We start from the raw sequence: 17,893 nt of genomic DNA, 5'->3' as shown, positions 1-17,893 counted from the left end.
CCTTGTCTAACTCAGTGAAACTAAGCCATGCCGTGTGGGGCCACCCAAGACGGTAGGGTCATGGTGGAGAGGTCTGACAGAATGTGGTCCACTGGAGAAGGGAATGGCAAACCACTTCAGTATTCCTGCCTTGAGAACCCCATGAAGAGTATGAAAAGGCAAAATGAAAGGATACTGAAAGAGGAACTCCGCCGGGTCGGTAGGTGCCCAATATGCTACTGGAGATCTGTGGAGAAATAACTCCAGAAAGAATGAAGGGATGGAGCCAAAGCAAAAACAATACCCAGTGTGGATGTGACTGGTGATAGAAGCAAGGTCCGATGCTGTAAAGAGCAGTATTGCATAGGAACCTGGAATGTTAGGTCCATGAATCAAGGCAAGTTGGAAGTGGTCAAAGAGGAGATGGCAAGAGTAAATGTCGACATTTTAGGAATCAGCAAACGAAAATGGACTGGAAGGGGTGAATTTAACTCAGATGACCATTATATCTACTATTGTGGGCAGGAATCCCTTAGAAGAAATGGAGTAGCCATCATGGTCAACAAAAGAGTCCAAAATGCTGTACTTGGATGCAATCTCAAAAATGACAGAATGATCTCTGTTCGTTTCCAAGGCAAACCATTCAATATCACGGTAATCCAAGCTTATGCCCCTACCAGGAATGCTGAAGAAGCTGAAGTTGAATGGGTTTATGAAGACCTACAAGACCTTTTAGAACTAACACCCAAAAAAGAAGTCCTTTTCATTATAGGGGACTGGAATGCAAAAGTAGGAAGTCAAGAAACACCTGGAGTAACAGGCAAATTCAGCCTTGGAGTACAGAATGAAGCAGGGCAAAGGCTAATAGAGTTTTGCCAAGAGAACGCACTGGTCATAGCAAACACCCTCTTCCAACAACACAAGAGAAGACTCTACACATGGACATCACCAGATGGTCAACACCGAAATCAGACTGATTATATTCTTTGCAGCCAAAGATGGAGAAGCTCTATACGGTCAGCAAAATCAAGATCGGGAGCTGACTGTGGCTCAGATCATGAACTCCTTATTGCCAAATTCAGACATAAATTGAAGAAAGTAGGGAAAACCACTAGACCATTCAGGTATGACCTAAATCAAATCCCTTATGACTATACAGTGGAAGTTTGAAATAGATTTAAGGGACTAGATCTGATAGAGTGCCTGATGAACGATGAACGGAGGTTTCTGACATTGTACAGCAGACAGGGATTAAGACCATCCCCATGGAAAAGAAATGCAAAAAGGCAAAATGGCTGTCTGAGGAGGCCTTGCAAATAGCTGTGAACAGAAGAGAAGTGAAAAGCAAAGGAGAAAAGGAAAGATATTCCCATTTGAATGCAGAGTTCCAAAGGATAGCAAGGAGAGATAAGAAAGCTCTCCTCAGCAATCAATGCAAAGAAATAGAGGAAAACAACAGAATGTGAAAGGCTAGAGATCTCTTCAAGAAAATTAGAGATACCAAGGGAACATTTCATGCAAAGATGGGTTCGATAAAAGGACAGAAATGGTATGGACCTAACAGAAGCAGAAGATATTAAGAAGAGGTGGCGAGAAGACACAGAAGGAGTGTACAAAAAGATCTTCATGACCCAGATGATCATGATGGTGTGATCACTCACCTAGAGTGATTCACATCCTGGAATGTGAAGTCAGGTGGGACTTGGAGAGCATCACTACAAACAAAGCTAGTGGAGGTGATGGAGTTCCAGTTGAACTATTTCAAATCCTGAAAGATGATGCTGTTAAAGTGCTGAACTCAATATGCCAGTAAATTTGGAAAACTCAGCAGTGGCCACAGGACTGGAAAAGGTCAGTTTTCATTCCAATCCCTAAGAAAGGCAATCCCAAAGAATGCTCAAACTACTGCACAATTGCACTCATCTCACATGCTAGTAAAGTAATGCTCAAAATTCTCCAAGACAGGCTTCAGCAATATGTGAACCATGAACTTCCAGATGTTAAAGCTGGTTTTAGAAAAGGCAGAGGAACCAGAGATCAAATTGCCAACATCCTCTGGATCATCAAAAAAGCAAGAGAGTTCCAGAAAAACATCTATTTCTGCTTCATTGATTACACCAAAGCCTTTGACTGTGTGGATCATAATAAACTGTGGAAAATTCTGAAAGAGATTGGCATACCAGACCACCAGACCTGCCTCTTGAGAAATCTGTATTTAGGTCAGGAAGCAACAGTTAGAACTGGACATGGAACAACAGACTGGTTCCAAATAGGAAAAGGAGTACGTCAAGGCTATATATTGTCACCCTGCTTATTTAACTTGTATGCAGAATACATCATGAGAAACGCTGGGCTGGAAGAAGCCCAAGCTGGAATCAAGATTGCTGGGAGAAATATCAATGACCTCAGATATGTAGATGACACCACCCTTATGGCAAAAAAGTGAAAAGGAACTAAAAAGCCTCTTGATGAAAGTGAAGGAGAGTGAAAATGTTGGCTTAAAGCTCAACATTCAGAAAACTAAGATCATGGCATCTGATCCCATCACTTCATGGCAAATAGATGGGGAAACAGTGGAAGCAGTGTCAGACTTTACTTTTTTGGGCTCCAAAATCACTGCAGATGGTGACTGCAGTCATGAAATTAAAAGATGCTTACTCCTTGGAAGGAAAGTTACGACCTACCTAGACAGCATATTAAAAAGCAGAGACATTACTTTGCCAACAGTGTTCTGTCTAGTCAAGGCTATGGTTTTACCAGTGGTCATGAATGGATGTGAGAGTTGGACTGTGAAGAAAGCTGAGCACTGAAGAATTGATGCTTTTGAACTGTGGTGTTGGAGGAGACTCTTGAGAGTCCCTTGGACTGTGAGCAGATCCAACCAGTCCATTCTAAAGGAGATCAGTCCTGGTTGTTCATTGGATGGACTGATGCTGAAGCTGAAACTCCAATACTTTTGCCACCTCATGGGAATAATTGACTCATTGGAGAAGACCCTGATCCTGGGAGGGATTGGGGGCAGGAGGAGAAGGGGACGACAGAGGATGAGATGGCTGGATGGCATCACCTACTCGATGGACATGAGTTTGAGTAAACTCCAAGCATTGGTGATGGAAAGGGAGGTCTGGCGTGCTGCGATTCATGGGGTCGCAAACTGTCAGACATGACTGAGCAACTGAACTGAACTTATTTTCACAGTCTAAATTTTAACTCCTTAGTCAGTAACAGTGAATCCATGATGGGAGATTCTCTGAAGTATATAGTGTAAATGACTGTTGTTGTTGTTCAGTTGCTAAGTCATGTCCAATCCATTATGATCCTGTGGACTGTAGCCCACCAGGCTTCTATGTCTATGTTATTTCCCAGGCTAGAACACTGGCATGGTTTGCCATTTCCTTCTCCAGGGGATCTTCCTGATCTAGGGAACAAATTTCATCTTCTACATCAGCAGGCGGGTTCTTTACCACATGAAAATATCATAAAGGAAAAAAAAAATTTGCTCACTGTAAGTATTTATTGTGTTTGCAAACCTGAAAGGAAAGGTGAATATGTTTGAATACATAGGACCTTCTTATGTTCAATGGAAAATATATAGTTTTACATGAGTGTTCAAAATAAGTTCAATTTTTATTAAATGAATATTGTGCTTGAACAACTAAAAATAATGTTAATAAGATGGGGAATGTTAACTGTTTATGAGGATACGGATTTTAATTAGGGAGAAAGTCCCAAGTAAGAATTTTCTGCAGACCATTTTTGTTGTTGTTGTTATTCTGCGACTTTCAGTCATCTCTTGGATCACCTGTAGATAAGGAATTTTGGAGAAAATCAGTGACTGTGACTAAAAAGTAAGGACCCTATTTTAAGGAAGCAACATCAAAGACAACTTTGAAAGTGTTGTCTCTTTATTTTGTTCCTTGGTCTAACATTTTAGAGTGACCATTGGATATTTACATCGAAAAATTATTCTTAAGCACTCTTAGGAGACAACTCTGCTGTATACTGTCCTCTGTAGTTTATTTAATTTTTCCCCTTTCAACATCACAGGACGCAATTAAAAACAACAACAACAAAAACCCCAGACATATATGAGAGGTGAAAGTGTGAAAGTGAAAGTGTTAGTTGCTCAATGGTGTGTCCAACTCTTTGACACTCCATGGACTGTAGCCCATCAGGCTCCTCTGTCCATGGGATTTCCCAGGCAAGCTTATGGAGTGGGTAGCCATTCCCTTCTCCAGGAGATCTTCCTGACCTAGGGGTTGTCTCCTGCATTGTAGGCAGATTCTTTACCTTCTGAGCCACCAGGGGAGCCCACATCTCATTATCTGTTGCTGTTCAGAGCAGCAAGATTTAGGAGGATTTTCAAAAGAATGGATTAGTACATAGGATTAGCCTATATAGTTTATTACCCACCGCCCAAAAGTATATTGAAGTGTTTAGGAAAGAGTTGTTTTATTTAACTTCTTGTTAAGGATTGTTTCCCCAAAACAAGGATTGTTTTAACTTGTAAGATGATGATAAATTTTATCTTCTGGGCAGCTTTATTTTTAAATTTAAATTTACTTATTTATTTTAATTGGAGGTTAATTACTTTACAATATTATAGTGGTTTTTGCCAGACATTGACATGAATCAGCCATGGGTGTACATGTGACCCCCATCCTGAGCCCCCCTCCCACCCCCCTCCCCATCCCATCCCTCAGGTTGTCCCAGGGCACTGGCTTTGAGTGCCCTGTTTCATGAATCTAACTTGGACTGGTGATCTGTTTCACATATAGTAATATACATGTTTCAATGCTATTCTCTGAGATCATCCCACCCTGGCCTTCTCCTACAGAGTCCAGAAGTCTGTTCTTTACTTCTGTGTCTCTTTTGCTATCTCACATATAGGGTCATTGTTACCATCTTTCTAAATTCTGTATATATGTGTTAATATACTGTATTGGTGTTTTTCTTTCTGACTTACTTCACTGTATATGATGGGCAACTTTGTTTATAAAGTAGATAAATAACAAGTTTAAGAATTTGTAAATATAGATTCTCTTCAAATGTGATGAAGTTAACACTGAACTATGATTAAATGGTTATCACAGTACAGATATGCTACTTTTTAGATATTTAGGCATAATATTTATTTTAAACATTTGACTATTAGCAATTTTTAGCCATAAAATACTTTATTTCAGAATAATTGGCATTCTAAGCATGCATAAGTCTCATTTTTCTTTTTTTCTGCTGTTTCTTTTTTCCTGTCCCCTATGGATAGAAACACAAAACATGAGTTGATCTATGTTTAAAAGCTTAAAGTAATACCTAAATAGGTGCTAATAAGTAGATCTTGCTTTATAAACAAGAAAGTATTTGTTTTAACTCAACCTGAATATTTTCAGACTGTTGAATTGCTCACCAGGCTAGATCTTCATGCTCTAGTTGATCTGACATTTCAGGTGAGCCCCTCAAGGGAAGCATGCTCTCCAGAAAAGACAGATTTATGTAAGTGCACTGCAATATGAGATGTATAAATGCAGCTTTGAAGCCCACGTGTGAGTGCCATTCATTTGAGTTAAACAGTTTTATGCCATAAAAATGTTTACTGTCTTTTGAATGCAAAACCAGACACTATTAAGTCAAGTGAAATGTCATCCTTCTGCACACCATAAGCACAGTTTGAAGCCACATGGTATAACAAGTCTAAGTAAAACTGAATTGAGTTTCAGGGTGAAAGAAAGAAAGTGAAGTCGCTTAGTCTTGTATGACTCCTTGAGACCCCGTGGACTGTATAGTCCATGGAATTCTCTACACAGTCCATGGAATTCTCCAGGCCAGAATACTGGGGTGGGTAGCCTTTCCCTTCTCCAGGGGATCTTCCCAACACAGGGATCAAAGCCAGGCCTCCCACACTGCAGGCAGATTCTTTACCAGCTGAGCCACAAGGAAAGCCCAAGAATACTGGAGTGGGTAGCCTATCCCTTCTCCAGTGAATCTTCCCGACCCAGGAATCGAACCGGGGTCTCCTGCATTGCAGGCAGATTCTTTACCAACTAGAGGAGTCTAATTAACAAAACTGTTTATTTTTTAGTAAACAATGAATATATTATTTAAAGGTAGCATTTAAGTTTATTCCATTGTTTGGTTAATAAAGTTCTAAATATTTTTACAATATAGTCTACCTCTTTCAAAGTAGTCAACTAAATTAATGCAACTGCTTCTGCTGCTAAGTCACTTCAATCATTTTTGCCTCTTTGCAACCCTGTGGACTGTAGCCCACCAGGCTCCTCAGTCCATGGGATTCTCCAGGCAAGAAAACCGGAGTGGGTTGCCATGACCTCTCCCAAGGGATCTTTCCAAACCAGGAATCGAACCCATGTCTCCTGCATTGGCAGGCTTCTCTTATGTTTCTTACATTGGCAGTTGGGTTCTTTACCACTAACGCCACCTGGGAAGAAATATATTGCAGACATTGATTTAAAAAATTTTAAAACTTAAGAATGATTTATATGTATCAATATATGCTCAAACTTGGCAGTTTAATATATTCAAATAATTAGCTAATTCAGTTATCAATGAGTCAAAGAGACTAATTAATGCCAGACACAAACTTACTCATAAGTATACTTTTGAACATGTATTGTATAAAATTGAAATTCATCAATGAATTCTGTGACATTGAATTTTCCTAGAGTTCCCATATGAATTTCTAAACCCTAAACTGATGGGTAAGAGTGTTATACCATGTTTGTGATAATTAGTGATATAAAACAGAGAATAGATGTTATAATTTGATTAAAAGAGCTTAGCCATAAAGGTTATGGAAACAAGAAGTGTGTGACTGCTTTATAGTATACACATGTCTGAGGATTCTCAGCAGGGTTTATGCATTGGTAAAACACCATTTAAAAGTATTTCAGCAGAATAACAGAAGAGTGAGTGAAATCATAATCTATATTTTAGGAATAAAATAGCTACCCCATTTCATTGCATTGTTTTACTGTGGTGCTTAACATAGAAAAAAATTTGAATTTTGACTGGTTTCATGTTCATTCTTCCCTGAAACAAAGATTCTGTATTATTTAATGGATTCTTATTACACTGGACAAATAAGCAAAGGATAATCTAGAATGGTATAAACTCTGGTCATATATCAAGTCCTCAGAAAATGGTAGCCATGAGTAATATCACTAAACAATGCAGTTTCCTTTAGCATAAGTTATCATGGAACGGCTTAGGAACAGAATGAAAGGATAAAAATTAAGAACTAGAAAAATGTATGTGTGCTTCTCTGAGACACAGAGTACAGGAAAGAGCTGAATTTATTTTCCGATATCTCAGCTTCTCCTGACAAAGCCATCTAACCTGGGAAGGAGAAATAGAGGGAGGAAATGATGATTCATTATATTATTCTCTTCACCCAGGAACACTCAAAGTGAATATAGCGAATTTAGCCTCATAAGTTTGAATAGTGTACTGGTAGACTTTCTTTTCCTCTGTGTGATAAATATTCTCTGCATGTACTAGAATTTGAATAATTTCATTAGAAAAAAACATTGAAGATAGACCATATAAATTACATACTATTATTATTCCTGTATTTATGCTAATAGTGTTGTCATTTATTGTGTGTTTTTCTTTTTTGGCCCTTGACTACATTCATAGATGATTTCTTTCTTTTTGACAAGAGGCCAAGGACAATTCGATGCCACCATTTCTTTTGGATCAGTTCCCATTAGTGACCTATAAATACCATGAAATAAGTTACTATTACCCTGAGGCAGGAAAGATTTTATGACTCAGACTCCTTCTTTCTGCCCTTCGTCCTATCTCACCTGAGTGGAACGGAATGCCTCAGTACATTTTGTGACAACTTATATCGCTTGATGGGTTAGTTTTCTCACTGAGTACTACAGTTGCAATAATTCATACTTCATATTGTCCTACAAACGTCCTGGCCCTGGGCTCCACTACACATATACTTTTTCACATGAACTTCCAAAGGCCACATCTATCTTCAGGTATTCAAAAGCAATCCCGACCAAAAATGATTAAACAAATATACATTTGGGATAAGAGGGTACCTAGGAGTCTACCTTTTCAGAGAAAAACATTGTCTTAACTGTGATTACAGTCAAGTTGCAAGTTGTTACCCAGTCAGTGCCAGCTGTCACAATGAAAAGATTTTATTTTGGACCTGGATCATTTCCATTCAAATAAATCAGCAAACACATTTTGGTGATTCCATTTTTTTTTTTTTTAAAGTGATCATGCCATAATAGTACCAAGGTTGCTAAGCAACCATAGAATAGTGAGATAGCAGGATTGAAAAGCCCAATAGAATAAGCAGTTATATTTACAGTCTTAACAGTGAGAAGAATCATGCTGGTTTGGACAGCCTATAGACCTATGAAATTTATAGCATTCATTGTTAAAATTGTGGACAAGTTTTACAACAGTATCCTTAAGTCATCATGTCCAGTTGTATTATAACTCTGAGGAATACCATCTGCTGACTTCCTCCATAGTCATTCATTATATTACCTCTCAGGCTTTTTAAAGATTTCAGTGAGCAGTTTAATGTTAAATAGATAGCACATAAGAAAGATTCAAGTAGATTTCCCATATCCTTTTCAAATAGCTACCATTTTATGACCAGAATTTGGTTTGTAACTTTTTGTTTGTTTTTGTTTGTTTCATGAATTCTTTCTCAGTGGATTTAAGTGTAAAACAATGCATATGTTTTACTGTTGAAGTTTGTGTTAATGTAAAATCAAGAAATAAAATATCCAAGCTCAGTTGAAGTAGCAATTGTTAAATTAAGTATTAAAATAATTTAATAGATAATATGTTTATTTTTGATCAGAAAATGATCCCTTATTTACATTTAGGAATACACATTTGGGGCTTTTTTTTTTTTTAAATTAGTTGGAGGCTAATTACCCCACAACATCGTAGTGGGTTTTGTCATACATTGACATGAATCAGCCATGGATCCACATGTGTTCCCCATCCCAATCCCCCCTCCCACCTCCCTCTCCGCCTGATCCCTCTGCGTCTTCCCAGTGCACCAGGTCCGAGCACTTGTCTCATGCATCCAACCTGGACTGGTGATCTGTTTCACCCTAGATAATATACATGGGGAGAAGGCGAGGGTGGGATGTTTCAAGAGAACATTTGGGGCTTTATAAGAACAGAATCTAAATGCTCTATGTGGGTTTGCATTGTGGTTAGCTAATAAATTCACTAATTCATTCATTCATTAAATAATTATTGTATGCTGTTATATACTGAACTGGATACTAGGGGAAGAAAAATAAATTAGACGTTTGCCATCCAGAAAATCACAACATATTTAGAGTTCTAATTTTAATATATTAAAGGGATACTAATGTAGAGATACACCCAAGAGTTTGAAAATACAGAGAAAGTAATAGCCTTTGGAGACATCTGGATACACCTCATGGAGAAGCTGTCATTTGTTCTGGATGTTAGATAGAAACCAGATTTCACAGGAAGAGAAGGAGGAAAGAATCTGTCACTGAGTGTGTTTGGATAGACAGTGTGGAGGTGTACACAGAAACAGGCACTTTTAGGGATAGCCAGTGTAACCTGTAAAGAGTAAATCCATTCCAGCTGGTCTTGTAAAGAAATTTATTCAGAAAAGAATTGAATAAAATGAAATAATCAATATCAATACTAGGTCTAAAGGGTTTGACTTTTCCCAAAGCTTTTATACAACTGGTAGGCTTTCCTGACAAACCTTATTTGTCCCTCACTAATTTCACCAAATACTCAAAACACACAAAATGATTCATACAATATGCAGTTTCTGAAATTTCATTGGCAAAACTGCGGCTCTCCAATAAAGAATATTCCTAAAATCTGTCAATATCCGCATCCCACATTTCTATCTTTATGCTTATTGTGAGTAGTTCAAGAAGTATGTCGTAAATAGCATGGTAGAATATGGGAAGATTTGGAAATCGTATTAATGTCACCCATATTCTATGAAGTGATGCCAGAAAACAATGTGTTTAATTTTTTGGATGTCAGTTATATCTCAGCAGGAAATGATAGCACAATCAAATTGGAGAAAGCTGAAGTGAATATAATAAAGGGCTATTACAAAATTGAACATTTTGTAGGGAAATACATGTCTGAAGAGGCCTTACAAATAGCTGTGAAAAGAAGAGAAGCAAAAAGCAAAGGAGAAAAGGAAAGATATTCCCATTTGAATGCAGAGTTCCAAAGAATAGCAAGAGGAGATAAGAAAGCCTTCCTCAGCAATCAATGCAAAGAAATAGAGAAAAACAACAGAATGGGAAAGACTAGAGATTTCTTCAAGAAAATTAGAAATACCAAGGGAACATTCCATGTGAAGATGGGTTCAATAAAGGACAGAAATGCTACGGATTTAACAGAAGCAGAAGATGTTAAGAAGAGGTGGCAAGAATACACAGAACTGTACAAAAAAGATCTTCATGACCCAGATAATCACAATGGTGTGATCACTCACCTAGAGCCAGACATCCTGGAAGGTGAAGTCAAGTGGGCCTTAGAAAGTATCACTATGAACAAAGCTAGTGGAGGTGACAGAATTCTAGTTGAACTATTTCAAATCCTGAAAGATGATGCTGTTAAAGTGTTGAACTCAATATGCCAGCAAATTTGGAAAACTCAGCAGTGGCCACAGGACTGGAAAAGGTCAGTTTTCATTCCAATCCCTAAGAAAGGCAACCCAAAGAATGCTCAAACTACTGCACAATTGCACTCATCTCACATGCTAGTAAAGTAATGCTCAAAATTCTCCAAGCCAGGCTTCAGCAATACGTGAACCATGAGCTTCCAGATGTTCAAGCTGGTTTTAGAAAAGGCAGAGGAACCAGAGATCAAATTGCCAACATCTGCTGGATGATTGTAAAAACAAGAGAGTTCCAGAAAAACATCTATTTCTGCTTCATTGACTATGCCAAATCCTTTGATGGTGTGGGTCACAATAAACTGTGGAAAATTCTGAAAGAGTTGGGAATACCAGACCACCTGACCTGCCTCTTGAGAAACCTGTATTTAGGTCAGGAAGCAACAGTTAGAACTGGACATGGAACAACAGACTGGTTCCAAATAGGAAAAGGAGTACGTCAAGGCTATATATGTCACCCTGATTATTTAACTTGTATGCAGAGTATATCGTGAGAAACGCTGGACTGGAAGAAGCCCAAGCTGGAATCAAGATTGCCGGGAGAAATATCAATGACCTCAGATATGCAGATGACAGCACCCTTATGGCAGAAAGTGAAGAGGAACTAAAAAGCCTCTTGATGAAAGTGAAGGAGGAGAGTGAAAATGTTGGCTTAAAGCTCAACATTCAGAAAACTAAGATCATGGCATCTGATCCCATCACTTCATGGCAAATAGATGGGGAAACAGTGGAAACAGTGGCTGATTTTATTGTTTTGGGCTCCAAAATCACTACAGATGGTGATTGCAGCTATGAAATTAAAAGATGCTTACTCCTTGGAAGGAAAGTTATGACCAAGCTAGACAGCATGTTAAAAAGCAGAGACGTTACTTTGCCAACAGTGTTCTGTCTAGTCAACGCTATGGTTTTTCCAGTGGTCATGTATGGATGTGAGAATTGGACTTGAAGAAAGCTGAGCACTGAAGAATTGATGCTTTTGAACTGTCGTGTTGGAGAAGAGTCTTAAGAGTCCCTTGTACTGCGAGCAGATCCAACCAGTCCATTCTAAAGGAGATCAGTCCTAGGTGTTCATTGGAAGGGCTGATGTTGAAGCTGAAACTCATACTTTGGCCACCTCATGCGAATAATTGACTCATTGGAAAAGACCCTGATGCTGGGAGGCATTGGGGACAGGAGGAGAAGGAGACAACAGAGGATGAGATGGCTGGATAGTATCACCGACTCAATGGACATGAGTTTGAGTAAACTCCAGGAGTTGGTGATGGACAGGGAGGCCTGGCATGCTGCAATTCATGGGGTCACAAAGAGTCAGACAGGACTGAGTGATTGAACTGACTGACATGAATAGTTTGGTTCTCTGGGATTGGAATAGAATGTCTGACAACCCCTCTCTGAAGTGGAGAGGTGAGAGGAACTAATAAGAAGAGAAGTCCAGGTTGGATGCATGAGACAAATGTTCAGGGCTGGTACACTGGGATGACCCAGAGGATGGGATGGGGAGGGAATGGGAGGGGTGTTCAGGATTGGGAACACATGTAAATCCATGGCTGATTCATGTCAATGTATGGCAAAAACTACTACAATATTGTAAAGCAATTAGCCTCCAACTAATAAAAAAAATGAAAAAAAAAAAAAAAAAGAGAGAAGCCCCTGTCAGAAGAAGGCACACTCTTACCACCAGCCTACAGTGACCACAGTGAGGGGCTCAGGAAGTAAACTCCAGCCATATTTCCTCCTTCCTTCCCTTCTTCTGCCAACAGAAGACTAGAGTGCAAAGGAGTCAGGAATGTGGACCAGGGACAGTGGCCATCCAGGGAACGATGAACGATGAAGGGAGATTTGATTATATTTCAAGGAACAGATGGGAGATGATCAGTAGAGTTTGTTTGTTTAATTAGTTTAGCTTCTATTAACTCAAATTATCATTGCAACACTAAAATGGTAATCGAAGACCATTAGAGGGGATGGGAGATGTAACTAATGACTTGACATGCTCCTCTACTGACTCCTGGAGAGCTGGACCTGAAATACTGCACCATTAAAAAAACCAACCAAACAAACAAAAAAACCCCACAAAAACTAAAGGTGTATGAAGTAGGAAATAAGTTAAGACAGAAGTGGTGATTAACTGCCCTAATGATTTTGGATTTGGAGTTTTATGCTATGAGATCCTAGCCTGCCATCAATTCAGTTCAGTTCAGTCACTCAGACTCTTTGCGACCCCATGTACTGAAGCACACCAGGTCTCCCTGTCCATCACCGACTCCCAGAGCTTGCTCAAACTCATGTCCATTGAGTCAGTGATGACATCCAACCATCTCATCCTCTGTCGTCCCCTTCTCCTCTTGCCTTTAATCTTTCCCAGCATCAGGGTCTTTCCCAATGAGTCAGTTCTTCGCATCAGGTGGCCAAATTATTGGAGCATCAGCTTCAGCATCAATCCTTCCAATGAATATTCAGGATTGATTTCCTTTAGGATTGACTGGTTTGATCTCCTTGTAGTACAAGGACTCTCAAGAGTCTCCTCCAACACCACAGTTCAAAATAGACCTCAAAATTTTACATTTCTGTAGTTGTAGGCTTTAATCAAAATAGAAATCATTTATAACTCCAGTCACTAAAGAAATTACCATTCTTACATAAATAGAGATCAAAAAATTGCTTGTAGTTTTTTTTTTTTAATTTTGTTTTTCACTAAGCCACATATAGTGATTTTATCACTCTTCATTCATATTTACTAGAATTATCTAATATATATTATCTAGCCTCTTTTCCAGTCTGTTTAATTTTTCCTGTATAAGTGTCCAAACCTCTTTCATACTGACATTGCCAGGATTATTGTATGCATTAATTTCTTAATACTTGTCCTGTTATAAAATGGCAACTCACTCCAGTATCCTTGCTTGGAAATCTCATGGAGAGAGGAGCCTGGCAGACTACAGTTCATAGAGTGGCCAGGAGTCAGATGGAACTGAGCACTAAATGTTTGTGATGATTGCAAATATAATATGGCACATCTTGCACTGTGTACATCATTATCACTTTGTATTGAACTCTGGTATTGTTATTCCATTAGCATGACTTACAATCACTTCCCTCCAAGGCCTTTTTGCAATCCTAAATTAAATTATAAATTTCACTATTTTCACTATTAGTGAGAATTTCATTCAGTATAATCCACCCTCATGAAACCCTTGTGTACATTCTTTAGAAGAATAGATGGTCATTTCAAAGAAACAAAATAGTGAATAAATATGTCATTTTGACAGTGTGGGGAAACAGATCTGATTCAGTGGTTTAAATGGTCAATTAGTTACAGTCATTGATGCATAGAACATGATACCAAAATAATAGGAACTTGGAAGGCACACTGGGATAGGGAACACACTTGAGGAGAATCCTGCCTGCAGATAATACAGTCGGGTGGGTAATATACAGTGTCAGTTGACAGATTCTATCCAGGCAATTCCTTTCAGCAAGTACCCAGGAAAGGGAGGTGGAGATCTCCCCTGGATGTTAGGTAAGCAGCCAAGCCTGAGAATGTTTAAGCATGGATAAAAGAGAGCGAGGGACTGAAGTTGTAGGGTAAGACTTTGCGTGGGGGAAATGGATGAAGGCTTAACAGGAAGAAAGGAAGGTCCTGAGCTCAGAATGCTGTTCACTGAGAAGGTGCCTAAGGAAAGGGATCTAAGCTGTGGAAATATGGTTGGAAAAATAGAATCTTTGGAATTTAAACTTTCATGTGATTATCTGCCAATTCTGTCAACACTCCAGTATTTATTTATAAGTCCCATCTCTAGTCACACTCCTTCTATAAAAATGTCTCTACTACATTTTGATATTTTTGGTTGCTGTTCTCTCAAGAGTGCTTTTCTTATTAAATATATTTTTATTTTCTCTTACATTGTTATCTATTACTTATACATTTTCCCATGGTGAGATGCATTTTTCCAACCAAAATGCCAGCTGTTTAAAGTCAGGGTCCCTGTCTTTGGTATTTCCAGTATCATACACATTTTGATGTTTAGAATAGCATTAGACTCATACAGTAAAGATTTCATGAAAATTTTAAAAATTATATAAATATGGTAATATTTGACACTTATCATTGAAAAACTAGTTATTAATAAAATGTTTTCTAAAATTGTTAGATTAGAGATCATATTATGTATTTCTTTAATGCTAATTGATTTCCTACTTCTTGATGTCATGTGCCTCTGTCCCAATCAAGCTGGTGTCTTCCTATCAGAAGTTGCTTTGGGATTCTTTACAATGACATACAGCGATGGGTACATATATAGCACTCTACAAATATTTGCTTGATTTTTATTTTTTAAAATGTGTTTGAGTGCCTTGAAAGAGCCATCATTTGGGGAGCCATTTCACCTATATATACAGTCCAGCTTGGAAAATTAGATTTAGTTATTTGAGTTTCTTGCTTGAGTATTTCACATGATCCAATAAAGTTCTGTAGCAGGATCACTGGGCACTGAAGCTGTATTCTGAGTGACTTAGCTCTACCAAGCTGAACATATGAAAAATCAAATAGAAAAGGTTCCTGTAAGATAGAAGGGTTGTCTAAAAGCTACTGATATGGCAAAGTAAAGAAAGGCAACTGTAAGTAATTGAGCAGAATAAAATCATGAAGTACGTCACTACCTGTTTCTGGGTGACATTGTGATATATTTCTTGGAAGTGACAAAAACAGTAGATCATGGGGTCCTCCAAACAAATACATCATGAAGTCAAAGAGTCAGAAAAAGAGTCCTAAACAATAGAAGAGCATGCCACACATGGAGTATTTTCACGTCACTCCTGTATCATGAAAGCTCTTTACCATCAACAGTAATTTTGTAAATTTGAAAGCAAAGATCAGAAATATGAAATGGGGAGCTCCTGATGAGTTATTCTAAAAGAAGTTTAGGAAGAAATCCTGGATTCCCAGGTGGCTCAGTTCAGTTCAGCAGTCACTCAGTCATGTTTGACTCTTTGTGACCCCATGGACTGCTGCATGCCAGGCCACCCTGTCTATCACCAACTCCCAGAGTCTGCTCAAACCCATGTCCATTGAGTCAGTGATGCCATCCAACCATCTCATCCTCTGTCGTCCCCTTCTTCTCCTGCCTTTAATCTTTCCCAGCATCAGGGTCTTTTCATATGAGTCATTTCTTGGCATCAGGTGGCCAAAGTATTGGAGTTTCATCTTCAGCATCAGTCCTTCCAGGTGGTTCAGTGGTAAAGAATTTGCCTCCTAGTGCAGGAGATGTGGGTTTGATCCCTGCCTCAGGAAGGATCCCCTAGAGAAGAAAATGGCAACCCACTCCAGTATTCTTGCCTGGATAATCCCATGGACAGTGGAGCCTGGTGAGCTGCAGTCATGAAGTCACACAGAGTCAGAACACAGCTGGGAAACTGAGCATGCATGCATGGGAAGAAATCAGCTGGCTCTATAAATGAGTCTGAGTATTCATATTTCTTAGTTTGAATCAAACTAAGGTGTCTATTCCTTCATATGTTTATTTTTTTATTAAACTCTTTTATTTGAAATAATCACTAACTAACATGCAGCAGTTAGAAATAATGAAAAGGTCCCCTTACTGTTTACCCAGTTTCCCTCAGTGGTATCCTCTTGCAGAGCTGTAGTACAATATCACAGTCAGGATATTGACATCGATAAAGTCAAGACAGAGAACACTTCTGTCACCACAGGAGTCCTTCAGTTGTCTTTTTATAGCCAGATCCATTTCCCTTCTGCTCCTCTCATCACCTTAACCCTTGATAACCACTACTCTGTTTTCTATTTTCATAATTTTACCATTTCATTAATGTTATATAATTATAAACATGGAGTATATATGTAATTTCCACTTAGCATAATCATCTAGAGATTCATTTAGAGGTGGTTGCACGTACAAATTATTTTGTGATATCAGCATGCCATAATTTGTTTAAACATTCACTTATTGAAATACATCTGGGTTGTTTCAGGTTTTGAACCACTATGAATACACTATAAACATTCATGTACAGTTTGATGTCTTCATTTTAAGCCTCATTTCTCTGGGATAAATCCTCAGGAGTGAAATTGCTGGCTCATATGGTAGTTGAATGTTTAGTTTTATTAAGAAACTACCAAATGATTTTCCAGAGTGGCTGTACCATTTTCCATTTTCAGCAGAAAAGTATTTGTAATGCATTTCTTCCACATTCTTATCAGCATTTAGAGTTATCTTTATTTTTTTACTTCAGCCATTCTGACTGGTGTATAGTGATATTTTAGGAAAAGATTTTGAACATTTTTTTCATATATTTATTTGCACTTGTATATCTATCTTCTTTGGTGAAGTGTCTGTCTGTATCTTTGTGTCTGTTCTCTAACTGGATTTATTTTCTTTCTTAATACTGAGTTTTGAGAGTTCTTTATCTTTCTAGATGCTAGTTGTAATTTGATGTTTTCTCTCACTGTAGCTTGTGTCTTTATCCTCTTAACATGGTCTTTCATAGAGTAAAATCTTATTTATTTTGGTGAAGTATAGTCTATCAATATCTCCTTTTATGGGTTGTAGTTTTGACGTCAAGTTTAAGAACTGTTTGCCTCATAGTTCTTAAAGATAATATGTTTTTCTATAAGGTTTTTGCTTGTTTGTTTTGTCTATGAATGTGCAAAACCCCAATTGCTCTAGCAGCCTTATTTATAAGACTCTATTGAATTTTATATGAACTTTGTCCAAAATTACTTGGGCCTTTTTCTATGGGTTGATTCATGGGTTGTGAGTCTGATATCCATTGATCCATGTGTCTTATCTATCAGTGAATTTCTTTTCTTTAATTTTATTAGAAGTTTTTTAATTTTATTTGCATTTTTGAAAACTCAGCACTTTGTCCCTGTGATTTTTATCTACTATTTTCAATTTCATTCATTTCTATTCTATTTTATTTCCTTCCTTCCACTTGCTTGGGGTTATTTTGCTCTTCTTTTTCTAGATTCTTGAAGCAGGAAGTGAGATTACTCAGTTCAGACTTTATTTTTTCCAATAAGTGCATTTAATGCTGTGAATTTCCTTTGAATATGTAGTGTTGATCACTCAGTCATGTCTGACTCTGCGACCCCATGGATTGTAGCCTGCCAGCCTCCCCTATCCGTGGGAATCTCCAGGCAAGAATACTGGACTGGGTTGCCATTCCTTTCTCCAGGGGATCTTCCAACCCAGGGATTGAACCCGG

Source organism: Odocoileus virginianus, chromosome 1, assembly GCF_023699985.2.
Source record: "Odocoileus virginianus isolate 20LAN1187 ecotype Illinois chromosome 1, Ovbor_1.2, whole genome shotgun sequence".
Classification (NCBI taxonomy): domain Eukaryota; kingdom Metazoa; phylum Chordata; class Mammalia; order Artiodactyla; family Cervidae; genus Odocoileus; species Odocoileus virginianus.
This window is presented reverse-complemented; position numbering follows the sequence as displayed.